Source organism: Prionailurus viverrinus, chromosome D2, assembly GCF_022837055.1.
Source record: "Prionailurus viverrinus isolate Anna chromosome D2, UM_Priviv_1.0, whole genome shotgun sequence".
Taxonomy (NCBI): domain Eukaryota; kingdom Metazoa; phylum Chordata; class Mammalia; order Carnivora; family Felidae; genus Prionailurus; species Prionailurus viverrinus.
The window spans coordinates 24719378-24733055 of NC_062571.1; the positions used below are offsets into that span (position 1 = coordinate 24719378).

General features: G+C 41.4%; 2 long non-coding RNA genes across 2 annotated transcripts in view; both read left to right on the forward strand.

Annotated features, from left to right (window-relative positions):
- The window catches only part of LOC125147391 (uncharacterized), a 121663-nt gene that overhangs the window by 57991 nt on the left and 49994 nt on the right, over positions 1-13678 (forward strand). The window lies entirely within an intron of this gene.
- LOC125147394 (uncharacterized) lies at positions 6188-13480 on the forward strand. Its single transcript, XR_007145172.1, has 3 exons — positions 6188-6274; positions 6954-6995; positions 13316-13480. It is a non-coding gene; the product is annotated as an uncharacterized LOC125147394 (long non-coding RNA).

A 13678-nucleotide genomic window follows, 5' to 3' on the forward strand; every position in this document is an offset into this window, starting at 1 on the left:
GACACGGGACTGGTTAAGTAGTGTCCATGGCAGCATGCACGGGGACATGAGATAGAGCTCTAAAACAATGGGGCAGTGATAGATACTGATGTGCAAAGCCCCTGAGACAGATTCCATGGAAAAAGCAGAAAAAATCAGTGTGTAAAACATACATCAGTTTGTTAAAGACACACATGTGTGCTGTGCATTCCTGGAATAAGGTCCCCTCTTAGAACAGGAACTAGGCAGCAAGAACAGGGAGACTTGTTTTCATGAGGCGTTCCTTTTGAATTTTGTACCATGTGCCTGATTTGCTGATTTAAAAATATAAGTGACTTTTAAAAAGTCAAAGTAGATGTGTGAAGAACACAGGCAAATTGATTAGAGATCAAGAAAATTGTGGCTTTAGAGGTGTCATCATGGTTCTCTGAGGTGAGTACGGAAATGAAACGAGTCAACACTTAAGTGGAACTGTTTTATGTTGGGTTTTTTTGTGGGGGGGGGTTGAAAATCATTCTGCAAATTCACTTGAAATCCACCAGATGGCACAAGAAAATACAGTGTGAACAAAACTGGAGTGGTTGGTGCAGGTAACAAATCAGAGTTGGTGAGGAACCAGATGGAAGAGAACAAAGGGTCGCTCCAGACTGTGCCCTGACACATCCAAATTTTGGTCTAGCCAGGGGCCTCGGGGGCATGATATTGTCGCTTGGCAGACAGGTGATGCTGGGGAATAGTCAGGTGGTGCTGATGATCATAAACATAGAATTATCTGTACATCACAGCTTCAGCATGAATGGCTTATTAAACGTTCATTTCTTCAATGTAGAATTCTCTTTTTCTTCCCCCCCTCCTTAATCCATACTTAATGCCTTATGAAAAGAGGTATTTGTTTCTTGGTAAGCCACGTTTCTTTAATTAAAGGAGGAGGGTTGGGAGAGGTCTACTGGAAAAGGAGAAAACTCTGGTTTCACAATATGCACTATTTATGAGGGTGCTTTGCTGTTGAAACCCTATTAGAGGCCAGCCCGGCCCAGTTTGCCTCTTGCCCTCCCAGGAGACAATTACTGTCCTGCATAACAATTTGAAGCAAATATCGGATGTGGTCGAAAGAACAGTTGCGGCCCTCTCTCCGGCAACCGTTTCTGCTTAGATTTCTTAATTGTTTCCACCACTTCCTTTCCTTGGCTTGTGGCCTTCTGGGTTCTGTAGGATCCTGCATTTTAATAAAAGCCTCCCGTCCGCTCTGGAATTCACATGTGCAAGCAGACATCCCCTGGACCCTGGAGACGCAGCACCTTAGAGCAGAGCTTTCGGCCAAATTCGTTCGGTGCTTGTGCACTTGTGAGTCTTATAGAAGCCACACCTTCTTTGCCTTCTGGACCCATGGGAAGAAGGTATAGTGGGTCCCAGCTGCCCCTTACCTTCCTTGTCAACACAGCTTTCCCTCCCCTCCAGGCCCAGCGTTCTGGTTTGTTCTTAGTCTGATGAGACCATTGCCAACTCATCTTCCTTCCGGTCTGTTTCAGTGGTGGCCTTCTGGGAGATTTTGCAGGGTAAAATGGGACATCAAAGAAAGGAACTGGGCAGGATGATTCTTTAGTGGTGCAGTTTTTAGCACTGAAGTATCCAGGTAGGGAGATGTTTGGGGGATATCTAGGGTTACCACACTGGATAATCCACTTTTTTTCCCCACTAAAATGAGAGAGCCCAGCCCTGTTACTGCCACTGCCTCTGACTTGCAGGCAAGATGCTGGAACAGAAGGCTTTGTGGGGCAGCCTGGACCAGGGGTCAGTGTGCAGGACCATGAACCAGCCGGGTCTCATCTCAGCCCTGTGACCTCAGGTTAGGAACATACTTACTATCCTGGGCCTTAGTGTCCTCATCTCTGCCATGGGGATGACAGCATTGGTCAAGCCCTGCTCAAAGAACTGTCATAAAGAGGAATAAAATTGCTTATTTAAGAGAATCTCAAGATTGTAAATGTTCTGCATCCAAGGGATATCAAAACGGCAACTAAAACCACAGGGGAACCAGCTTATGTATTGGGAGGCACATTGGTCAAAATGTTACGGCTGTGGCGGCATGTGTGAAACAGAGATGCTCATGGCTTCCACTGCATGTGAGGTGAGCAGAGCCCACGGCTGAGGCCACGTGCTGGGCTCTGGGTGGTCGTGCTGTTCCCTCTGACCGGGCTGAATGCAAGGGAACTCCTTCTGCCAGAGATAAAGAGCTGCCTTTAGGGAGTTGAGACCTTTTAGTTAAAATACCATGCAAAATGATGATAGAGGTGTTACCGCAGTGTTTCTTGTCCAAGCATGACAAACCAAAATACAAAACATGCATTTCCCTAGTTGTATTTTTTTTTTTTAGGGAGAGGGCATGTGAGCAACCAAGAGGGGAAGAGGGAGAATTTTTGTTTATTCTTTTTTTTTAATTTTATTTTATTCATGTTGAGAGAGAAAGGGAGAGTAGGGGAGGGGCAGAGACAGAAGGAAAGAGAGAGAATCTCAAACAGGCCACTTACTGTCAGTGCAGAACCCCACTCAGGGCTCGAACCTTGAGATCATGACCTGAATGGAAGTCAAGAGTCGGACACTTAACCAAAGGAGCCACCCATGAGCCCCAGGGAGGGAGAGAATCTTAAGCAAGCTCCACGCTCAGCACAGAGCCCTACTTGGGGCTCAATCCCATCTTCCTAGAATCATGACCTAAGCCTAAATCAAGAGTCGGTGCTCAGCTGACTGGGCCACCCAGGCGCCCCTCCCTAGTTGTATCTTAAATAGTTCTCAGCCTCTGCCAGTTATGTACCCCAATTTCTTTGTTTTTCCAATGGGCTTATAAAGGTAGTCATTAGCAAGTCTGTAACTGCATAGTCTGCAAAGTCACCATCTATGCAAACCAAGTTGCTGTATTCTTCTACAGTCTGCAGCAGTATCCTATTTCCTTTTGTTTTCAGAGACCACCCTCACCTTTAGTGAAACATCGTATGCCACCTTGCATGGCTCGGTAGCAGTCTGTAGAATACAAAGAACTTTCACAGATAAAATGGGCTAGCCCACACAAAGCACTCTGCAATATAGATATTATCTGTCTTTTACAGATGAAGAAACAGGGCTCAAAGGGATTTGCTAATTTATCCAAAGTTGTAGTTTGTAAACTCAAAGCCAAAATTAGGACTCAGCCCTATATTCCATCCCTCCATTAACAGCACCGTATAAGTCCCAATGGTCCTGGAAACATGGAGCTTCGTCATGCTGAATGGGAGAAATGACACGTGGCATCTGTCATGCAGCATTTAGTCACGATTCATTTGCTGCTCTCGGCTAGCGTTTCTAAAACGTGTTGGCGTATGTGGCCCTAAGACTCTGGAAAAAAAAAAAGTAAAGAATCTCCTCTGTGCAAATACATGTTATCACACTTGAGATGTCTGTTTCACCTTATTTGACCGCGTATTTCCCAAGCTTATTTGGGCACAGACTTTTTTTATATAACATCTATTAAAATCCTGCAGAATTAGTGTGCTGTGCATGAAACATACTTTTGGAAAAGTGTATAAAAATAATTTGAGGCAAGTTGAGAAAGTCAGAGAAAGTAATCAGAGGAGATACAAACTAGTCAAGAAAAAGTATGTGAGAGCAAAGGGGTCGCCTGGGGGAAGGATATTGCACTGGACGTTGGTGGGCTTGGTTCTGCACTTGTGTGTACTCTGCCTTTTATAGATGCTCAGACATGTCCCTACCCCACTCTCAGCCTCAATTTCTCCAACTCTGAATTGAAGGGGTTTGCCTGGGAGATCTCTAAAGTTGTTTCTCACACTAATAGTCATTTTTCCCCATGAGATTCTGGAACTTAACTCCATGAACGTTTTTATTTCAAACTTTTTACTTGATATAACTTGAAGCTTACAAAAAGTTGTAAAAATGACACACACGTATTTTCCATATATTCTTTTTCCAGAATTCATTCACTGTTCACATTTTGGGAAAATGTGATTTATGTGATTGTTCTCTCTCTCGTGTTCTTTTTCTGAATCATTTGAGGGTAAGTTGGAGACATCAGACCACTTTACCCTTGCATACTCCAGGGTTAATTTTCTAAAAATTAAGACATTCTCTTATATATGCACAGTATACTTATCAAAATCAGGTACTTACACTGATACAATACTATTAGGTAAGTCACAGTCAGTAATCATATTTCATCAATTTTCCCAATAAGATCTTCATAGCTCTTCTTTTCCCCTTGGTCTCTGCCACCTTCTTCTAGTGGGCAAGGTTAGGTCTATCTTGAAATCATGCATCCACCAAAAAAAATGAAATGAATGGATCATTCTATTTCCCATTTCCTCTTGCTTTAGCACTGGGTAAAGTGGTGGAAGAGACAGAGTAGAATTATTTGAAAAGTGATCAGAAATAAACTTTGGACTTATAGTGACCTGCACAAGAACAAATGCCCCAGCGTTGATTCTGTCTTTGCTGAAAACCATTGGTAATTACAATGATAAAACAATGTTTGATTCATGATAAAACATCATCACTTTCTGAAAAAAAAATTGGTCATTCATTCTTTTAATAAAGGAATCATTTTCACTGTGGATACATATTTCCTGAGTTTGCAAATCCTTTTGAATTACATCCGGCAGCATGAAGGCATGGTGAGACACCCAGTTGGCTAGAGACGGTTTACGTAGGAAAAGAGTGGGAATCGTGCTGACAAAGCTAGGTTTGGTCCGAGCCTTGAATACTTAAATACTTCATGTAGGATTTTATTTTATTTGTTTTCCCTAGAGAGAAAGATTTCATCATAATCTTCCAGCATTGTAGGGCAGTGGAAAGAGTGCAGACTTTGAAGTCCCAGGGATCAAATCTTAGTTTAGTGACTTATTAGCTGAGTATGCCCTTTGACCTCTCTGGACCTCATTTATAAAATACAGATGTTAATAATGCAGACTCACAGGTGGGATTCAATGAACTCACGTATACAGCATTGGTTTTCCCTCTCCCCACCGCTGCCACTCTCATACTCTCATATCTTCAAATACTCTCCTGTATTGAATGCTAAAAGTCTAATATCAACTCAGGGTTTGATGTTTACCTGAGGCCTATAACTTGGGGTGGGGGGGGTAGTTTGGGAATAAGAATATCATGATGCTGTAAAATACCTCGATAGTGGTAGTTTTGACATTTCAGCCTGGAGTTTTATTGATTTTTTCCCTCTTATGTGTATTTGGTTGCCATCCACTTTACTCTTTTCCCCAGATTTCTTCAGTCTGATTGGAAACCTTAAACATGACAATATGGTTTTACAATAAAGGGTCCAACTGCAGGTGCTGAGGAAATGAAGCCAAGGGTCTCTCCCTCCTTTCTTGAGGAGAAAGGCTGGGTCAGGTGCTGGGAGAAAGCTGGTTGGAAAACATGTGTGTGCATGTAGTTTGGAAACCTTTCTTTTCTTGCTCCATCTTTTGGAGAAATTTTTATTCTCCTTGGAGACCCATTTGGGAAGAATTTTGGCTAAATCATGTGTCTGTGGGAGACCATTCTTATCTGGACCCGGAGCTGAGACTGGAGGCCAAAGGGAAGCACCATTTCAGGAGCAGTCAAGTGCATTGTGTCTTTGGCTCTGGAAAATTAATTCCAAAAGGCATGTGTAGCCACTATTCTCATCCGTCTTTTAAAAAGCAAATAGTTGTCTCTCTCTGTCCCAAAAATAAATAAACGTTGAAAAAAAAATTTAAAAAAAAAAAAAAGAAAGGGGCGCCTGGGTGGCGCAGTCAGTTAAGCGTCCGACTTCAGCCAGGTCACGATCTCGCGGTCCGTGAGTTCGAGCCCCGCGTCAGGCTCTGGGCTGATGGCTCAGAGCCTGGAGCCTGTTTCCAATTCTGTGTTTCCCTCTCTCTCTGCCCCTCCCCCGTTCATGCTCTGTCTCTCTCTGTCCCAAAAATAAATAAACGTTGAAAAAAAATTAAAAAAAATAAATAAAAAGCAAATAGTGGACACATAGCCAGCAATAGCCAACAAATGCCAAAAATATCCAAGTCCATCATCCCTAGGCACAAGTTAGTTGCTAAAGAGAAAAGCCAACAACTCTTAAACCTTCTTTTTTTTTTTTTGGCTACAGGTGGGTGGTAAAATAATAAAGAGAGGGGGGTTAGGAACACGATGAAACAAAAATGATAAATGGAAACCATTTTCTTTTAAGGGCCTCTCAAAAGAAGCAGTGTTTCTCCAGAGCCACCCCCTGCCCCCAACCGGTATGGACTTGCTCGACAATGACTGGCATTTCCGTTCTCAGGTAGAAATAGTCCAAGAAAGAAACTTGCTCGTGCATTTGTGTTATTAGGGACTCGTGTGATATGTCTGATGAATTGAGTTAATTCATTCTTTAACTTAACTGGCAAGATTTAATGGTTCACATTGAAAGCATGAATAACCATTTGTTCCTTGAATGACTCCAGTTTAATGCCTCCTGATGTCAGTGTATTTTGCCCAGGGTAAAACTTGCTATATGAATTATTCACTGCTTGATGGAATGAATGGGACCATGTTTGCCCACAGAATGTTAGCTTGGTTATCTGACACGATGGGGCACAGCGGATGCCTACAAAGGACAATGGATAATTTAGAATGTGGTTCCAGGGCCCAGCCATTGCAGTTAAGATCTTTATAGGAAGCATAGCACCTTTTTGTCTTGCACCACACATCAAGATGGCCTCAGTGAGCCAAGAAACTCTTGGCCTTTAAAAAAAAAAAACAAAACATCTAAGTGTGGTTCTGCAGTGGATTGTCTTTGGTTAAATCTTGGTTAGCGAAGGGTGGAAGGTAGTGGAGAAGGAAAAACATCTAAGAATTTAAAATAAATAAGGAAATTAGTAATGTTCATTATGGTGATTTGACCAATGTGAAATCAGATATTTTTGGTGAAGGAGAAATAATGTGTGACCAATAATAAAGAATCTTAACTTTGATTTTAGAGTGAAGATGTTACAGACTCCTCTGGCTTAAGAGCATTTGGGGTGAGTTATTTTTCTGGCTATAGTGCCCAGCCTTGCCACTGAAATGCTTCTGGTTTAATAAGAACAATTTATAATCTGGAGAGACAGTTAATGCAACTTAGTGGGAGCTGATAAATGAACCACTAAGTTTACTTATACAAATAAGTGGGACATTAATCTTGACTTTGAGTTTCCCCATTGGGTTCACTTTATAACCATTTGTGATATGAGTGACAGGAAGGAATGATTGGCAAGTCTTAATGGTTGGCAAAACTTTTCTTAATGTCTTTAAACTTTACAAACAAGACAAATAAGCCCTGATATTGAAATACAAGATTCAACTGGCTTCCAGCCTTTTAGTATTCTTGGCTTTACTATAACCTGTGGATAACTTGTTAGGTCGGCAGAGCATTTGAAATCCACCCAGAGACAAAGCTGAAATCTCAGCTGGGCTTCGGGTCTCCCTGCAGCTGAGCTGGGTAACTCCAGCAGGCATGCTGGCCTCTGTTTCCTGATTGTAAATCTACCAGAGAGAAAGTGTGCACCCCTGGTTCAAACAGCTCTGGCCAAGAGGTTTATAGTACATGTCTGCAAGTTTCCATCCCTGTTGTGGATGGAGTTAACTTTCAGAGGAGAGATATCAGGGGCTGGAAAGTCATCCATGGTAGGCTGTCTAATGGCCCCCAAAAGAAGTCCATGTCCTAATCCTCGGAACCTGTGAATATTATTACCTTGTATGGCAAAAGAGATTTGCAGATGTGATTAGGTTAAGGATCTTGAGATGGGGACATTATCTTGCATTATCTGGATGGGCTCTCAATGTAATCACAAGAGTCCTTGTATGAGGGAGCCAAGAAAGTCAAAAGAGTAAGTAGGAGAGGTGATAACAGAAGCAAGAGGTTGGAGCGATGGGAGGAAGAAGCCCTGAGCCAAGGAATGCAGGCATCCTCCAAAGCTGGAAAAGGCTAGGAAACAGACTCTCCCCAGAGACTCTAGAAGGATCCATCCCTGCCCACACTCTGACTTTAGCTCAGTGAACTGATTTTGGACGTGTGGCCTCCAGTATTGTAAGAGAATACATTTGTGCTCTTTTAAGCCACCTCAGCTTGTGGTAATTTGTAACAGCAGTGATAGGAAAGGAATCCAACCCCCAAAGGGTCCCTCCTTAATTAGTCTCATTGTTATCACCCTGCTCCTCACCCCCATGTCAGTTTTAAAGCCCAATTTCATAGTATCATCCCATAGTCTTGTTAGTTCACTGTAAAAGAACTATTGAAATATAGACCCGCACGTTGCTTCCTCTGAATCAGAAGACTCTTTGTGTTTGTGGAAATACTGTGCTCAACAGAAAGGTCTGTGTTTCCAAAAGGAAGTGAAGCTTTTCCATTTTACATGTGGTGAAGCTCAAGGAATTGTTGATGCAAGGATAAATAAATGAAGGAAGGAAAACAGAAAAAAAAGCTATTGAAAGTCAATGCATAACTCAACAGTTTCTGTTTAATGGTTAAATGAATTTCAGTGCTAAATCTCATTGGAAGAAGTAAGAAATGGGGAAATCCACCTCTGGATTTTATTTTACTTTTAAATTTTTATTTATTTATTTTGAAAGGGGGTGGATGGGGCAGAGAGAGAGGGAGAGAGAGAATCCCAAGCAAGAGTGGGGCTCAATCTCACTAATCCAATGGTGAGAGGATGACCTGAGTCAAAATCAAGAGTCAGGTGCTTTTTTACTGACTGAGCCACCTAGGCACTCTTCATCCCTGGATTTTAAATTAGCCTTTGTTTTCATTTGAGTCTGATAAAAATGCTAAAGGGAAACCTGATTTTGTCCTCCAAAACAACTCTTTGAGTTTTTGTGGCTAAGTCTCCAAAAGATATGGTTTCCTTTTACTTATTCCCCCTGCATTGGTATCAACTAGAGCACATGTCACTAAAAAACTCACTTTGTAGGGAGAAGTCTGTCAGGTCATTATGACCCTGCTAATCCCTTTGGAACAGCCTGAGACCCAGTGTTGGGTTTTTGATTCTCAATTATTTTCCCTATTTCTTAGTGTGGGGAGGAAGAGTTAGCCAATTAGTAAAGAGGGGAGACTGAGACCGTTATTAAAAACTCTACAGTCTCCTGAGCTTTTATTGACAAATTCCAGGTCTTTTCTGATCTTCATTCTCCCTCAGTAATGTCTAGCATTTGACACAACTGGTTACTCTATCCGTCTTGAAGCTCTCTCTTTTTTTTATCCCTGTCACTTTGCTCTTCCCTGATTTCCCCCCTACCTGTCCAATCACCATGGCTCTGCTCCCCTTCCATGGCTTTCTCTTAAACTGTGGGCTTTTCTCCTGTCTCAGTACTCACTTCCTGCTCTCTTCCTTCTCTGTGCTCACTTTCGTTTTGATGGCAATGCAAGGCTTTCTTTTTATCCTGACCTCCAACCTAGCATTTAAAAACAACCATCAGACAATGACACTTGGGTAGTTTGTCCTCTGTCATATACCAACAACCTGCAATATGTATGGGGTCTCTTCTGTCCTCGGCTCCTTGCATATGCTGTTCCCTGGATCTGGCAGTCATTCTTTGCCCATCAAACTCCTACAGATCACAATGTATTTGTTTATTTTTTTTAAATATGAATTTATTGTCAAATTGGTTTCCATACAATACCCAGTGCTCATCCCAAAATGTGCCCTCCTCAATACCTATCACCTACCCTCCCTCCCTCCCACCCCCCATCAACCCTCAGTTTGTTCTCAGTTTTTAAGAGTCTCATGCTTTGGCTCTCTCCCTCTCTAACCTCTTTTTTTTTTTCTTCCCCTCCCCCATGGACTTCTGTTAAGTTTCTCCTCCACATAAGAGGGAAAACATGGTATCTGTCTTTCTCTGTATGACTTATTTCAGTTAGCATAACACTCTCCAGTTTCATCCACGTTGCTACAAAAGGCCATATTTCATTCTTTCTCATTGCCACGTAGTATTCCATTGTGTATATAAACCACAATTTCTTTATCCATTCATCAGTTGATGGACATTTAGGCTCTTTCCATAATTTGGCTATTGTTGAAAGTGCTGCTATAAACATTGGGGTACAAGTGCCCCTATGCCTCAGCACTCCTGTATCCCTTGGGTAAATTCCTAGCAGTGCTATTGTTGGGTAATAGGGTAGATCTATTTTTAATTTTTTGAGGAACCTCCACACTGTTTTCCAGAGCGGCTGCACCAGTTTGCATTCCCACCAACAGTGCAAGAGGGTTCCCGTTTCTCCACATCCTTGCCAGCATCTATAGTCTCCTGATTTGTTCATTTTAGCCACTCTGACTGGTGTGAGGTGATATCTGAGTGTGGTTTTGATTACAGATCACAATTTAAATATCACTTCCTTATGGAAGCATCCTCTGACTATGCAGACCATGTTGGCTCCCTACTATAGGCTCTCTCAGCACCTGGTGGAAAAAAAAAAAGATTCAAAATCTTTTTTTGAGAAAAAAATAATGAAATAAAAACTAGTCCCCCTTTTAAGAAGGAAGTCAGTTTTAATTAAAGGGAAATTATAAACCATATCAACTGAGGCCAGAAATATTTAGTTTTTCAGAAACCAAGCTGTAAAATACTTATAGGGAAGCTGAATTTACAACTTAGTGAACTGAACCAAGAGCTTCCGTTCAGTGACTCAGTGACTAAGTAAGGGTTCTAAGTATGATCAAATGTGACATGCCCTGCTTACTAGCATGCAAAGTTGTGATATAGGTTTAAGACAAAGCTTGTCATTACCCATCTGAAATTTAAACCTCAGTGTTTAGATAATTGTGGAAAGTCATAAATCATGGCTAGTGTAGAAGACCGTTCATGAATTGTATCTATTGTTAACCATTTTTAATATAACTGAACTTAAAATGAATTCTCTTAGGTTTTTAAAAAATATTTCCCTCCTATATCTCACCTCTTTATTCTGCCATATAGGTGATTAAAAAAAATATTTCATGATATAATTTACATACCATATAATTCACCCATTTAAAGTGTACAACTCAATGGAGTTGAGTGTATTCAGAGCTGTGCAACTGTCCCCACAGTCAATTTTAGAACATTTCCATCACCCTGATAAGAAACCCTATATTTCTTAGCTGTAACTCCCCAGTCTTTCCACCTCACCCCCAGCCCTAGGCAACCACTAGTCAGCTTTCTGTCTTGATGGATTTACCCATTCTGGACAGTTCATATAAATGGAGTCATACAATATGTGGCACTTTGTGACCGGCTTCTCTCACTTAACATAATGTTTTCAAAGTTCATCCATGTTATGGCATGAATCAGTACTTCATTCCTTTTATGAGTGAATAATATTCTATTGTATGGATGTACCACATTTTATTTGCCCACTTATCAGTTGATGGTCCTCTCTGTCACTTCCACGTTTTGGCTAATGCAAACAACGCTGCTGTGAATACGGAATGATTTCTGAGCCCTGAGAGCTGCTTCTCCCTTTTTTCTCCTCCCTGTAGTCATTTAAAAATAAACGGTGGCTGGAGATTTCTAAGTCTGAAACTACAACACAAAATATTATTTATTCTTTGACAACCCTACAGAATTTATTACACCTATTGTTATTTAGTAAACTGTATGTACCTATTTATGCAATGTAGGTCTTCTCCCTTGTCTGTGAACTCTGTGAGGCCAAGGATCATGTCGAGTTTGCTTGTGTCTGTATCCCTGGCACCTGGCCCAGGGATTAGTATGTATTAAATATTCCTTGACTAACTAATTCTGCTTAGCCCCAACCACAGATTGTCCTCTCGTCTCCAGTTCTCCATTTCTATAAATGGCATTACTGTTATCTCAGTAACTTGAGACCCAAATCAGAGTTGTATTTTGACTCTTCCCTTTTTCACTTCTTCCTCTACATCTGATCAGTCAGCAATTTTCTTGAAATTTTTTTTTCAGAGATTTGGAGAATGAATTCTGAGGGGAAAGGTGTCTAAAAAAGTTTGTGGGAGAAAGTAGAAAAGTTCAAAGAGGAGTTTCCTGAGGTTGATTCTCAACAATTGTGGGTGCATTCCTTTTTTCAGATACTACCCAATCTACCCTCGCACTTGGCCTCCCTGCCTTATTCTCTTCATATCTAAGGTCTTTTGTAGAGAGTTTTCAAAGTAATCTTCACAAAATACAATTATATCATTTCACTTCCCTCTTCATGAATTACAGTGGTTTCCCACTGGCCACAGACTAGAAGCCCTCAACCCAGAGTTGGAAGATTTCCACAACATGATTCCTTATATTGTGTGGCAAGTAGCCACTTCAAGTTTTTTTCTAGTGCTCCCTGCTTCCATTTATCAGAGGATAGATTCTGCTGACCTAGCCAATTGGTCTATTGGACCTGGATTGTTGGATCAACTGCTTACCATTGCCTAGGAAGCCAAATATTAGTAATTTGGGGCACATTTCCGTTCAGGTCTCATTGACCAATACAGAGATATATTTGATTCACTAATGTCAAATTAATATGTTCCAACCCAAAACAAGAACCTGGATTTTTCCATCTTCTTTTCCAAAGGTGAGTTCCTCCTAACAGCATTCTATTGGAAATTTCCCATATACAGGAACTCCCTGCTTCCCTGTCATGGAGAGGATCATAAGTGGGTCAGTAGTAAATCTCCCACATACTGTGTTTTATGCAAGCTCATATCTTCCACGGCACCTGCTATGCTGCCTTGTATATTGTAAAAGCAAAGGCAAAGAATTTCTTAGGAAAGAATTTCTCTCCCCACACCCCTAAGCCAGAAATGTTTGTTTTTGCTAAATGAATAATAATATAAGCCATTTACGTTTGGAGATGACCTCCTTACCCCAAGGAGCGTGCTGGAATGACCACAGATGGTTGCCTACCTGACTTCCAGAGAACTTTGGCCTCATTAATTACACCAGCTTTTGCTTCACTTTGTAGTGCACACCACTTCGGGGTCAGAGCTGAATTTTTTCAGACAAAAGCAGAAATTTGGAGAACGGTTTTTTTTTCTGATGAGAAAGGAAGACCCGGTGACTGGTTGAAAAGGGCTGGGGGACGGGGCGCTTGGGTGGCTCAGTTGGTTAAGCGTCCGACTTCGGCTCAGGTCGTGATCTCACGGTTCGTGGGTTCGAGCCCCGCATCGAGCTCTGTGCTGACAGCTCAGAGCCTAGAGCCTGTTTCAGATTCTGTGTCTCCCTCTCTCTCTGACCCTCCCCCACTTGCACTCTGTCTCTCTCTGTCTCAAAAATAAATAAACATTAAAAAAAAAAAGGAAAAAGGGCTGTGGGGGAAAATACAAAGGTTCAAAGAGGAGTTTATTGAAGTTGATTTCCATGTGGTCTGCAGTTCTCAACCTCTCTCCTGTCTGCTCACAAAGCTTCAATAAAATCCACATTCCTTGCCAATGCTTAATGGAATAGATTTGCTGTTTGGGACTAAACCTATCCTGAGTTAGACCTCGAAGTCTCTACAAGACAGTAACAGTGTCTGCCCACGAGAGGACAGCCACACAGAGTTTGCATATATAGTAAGTAAATATGTATTAAATTAATGTGTTTGTCTTGTCTTCCTAAGAAGATATAATACTCCCCTTTACCTCTAGATGATTCATAGGGAAATTATTCAATGATAACTTGCTGATTAAAAGGAATGGGCTGTAATTCTAGTGTCTCTTTAACGGAGAAAGGAAAGAAAGTTTCACAAGCACCT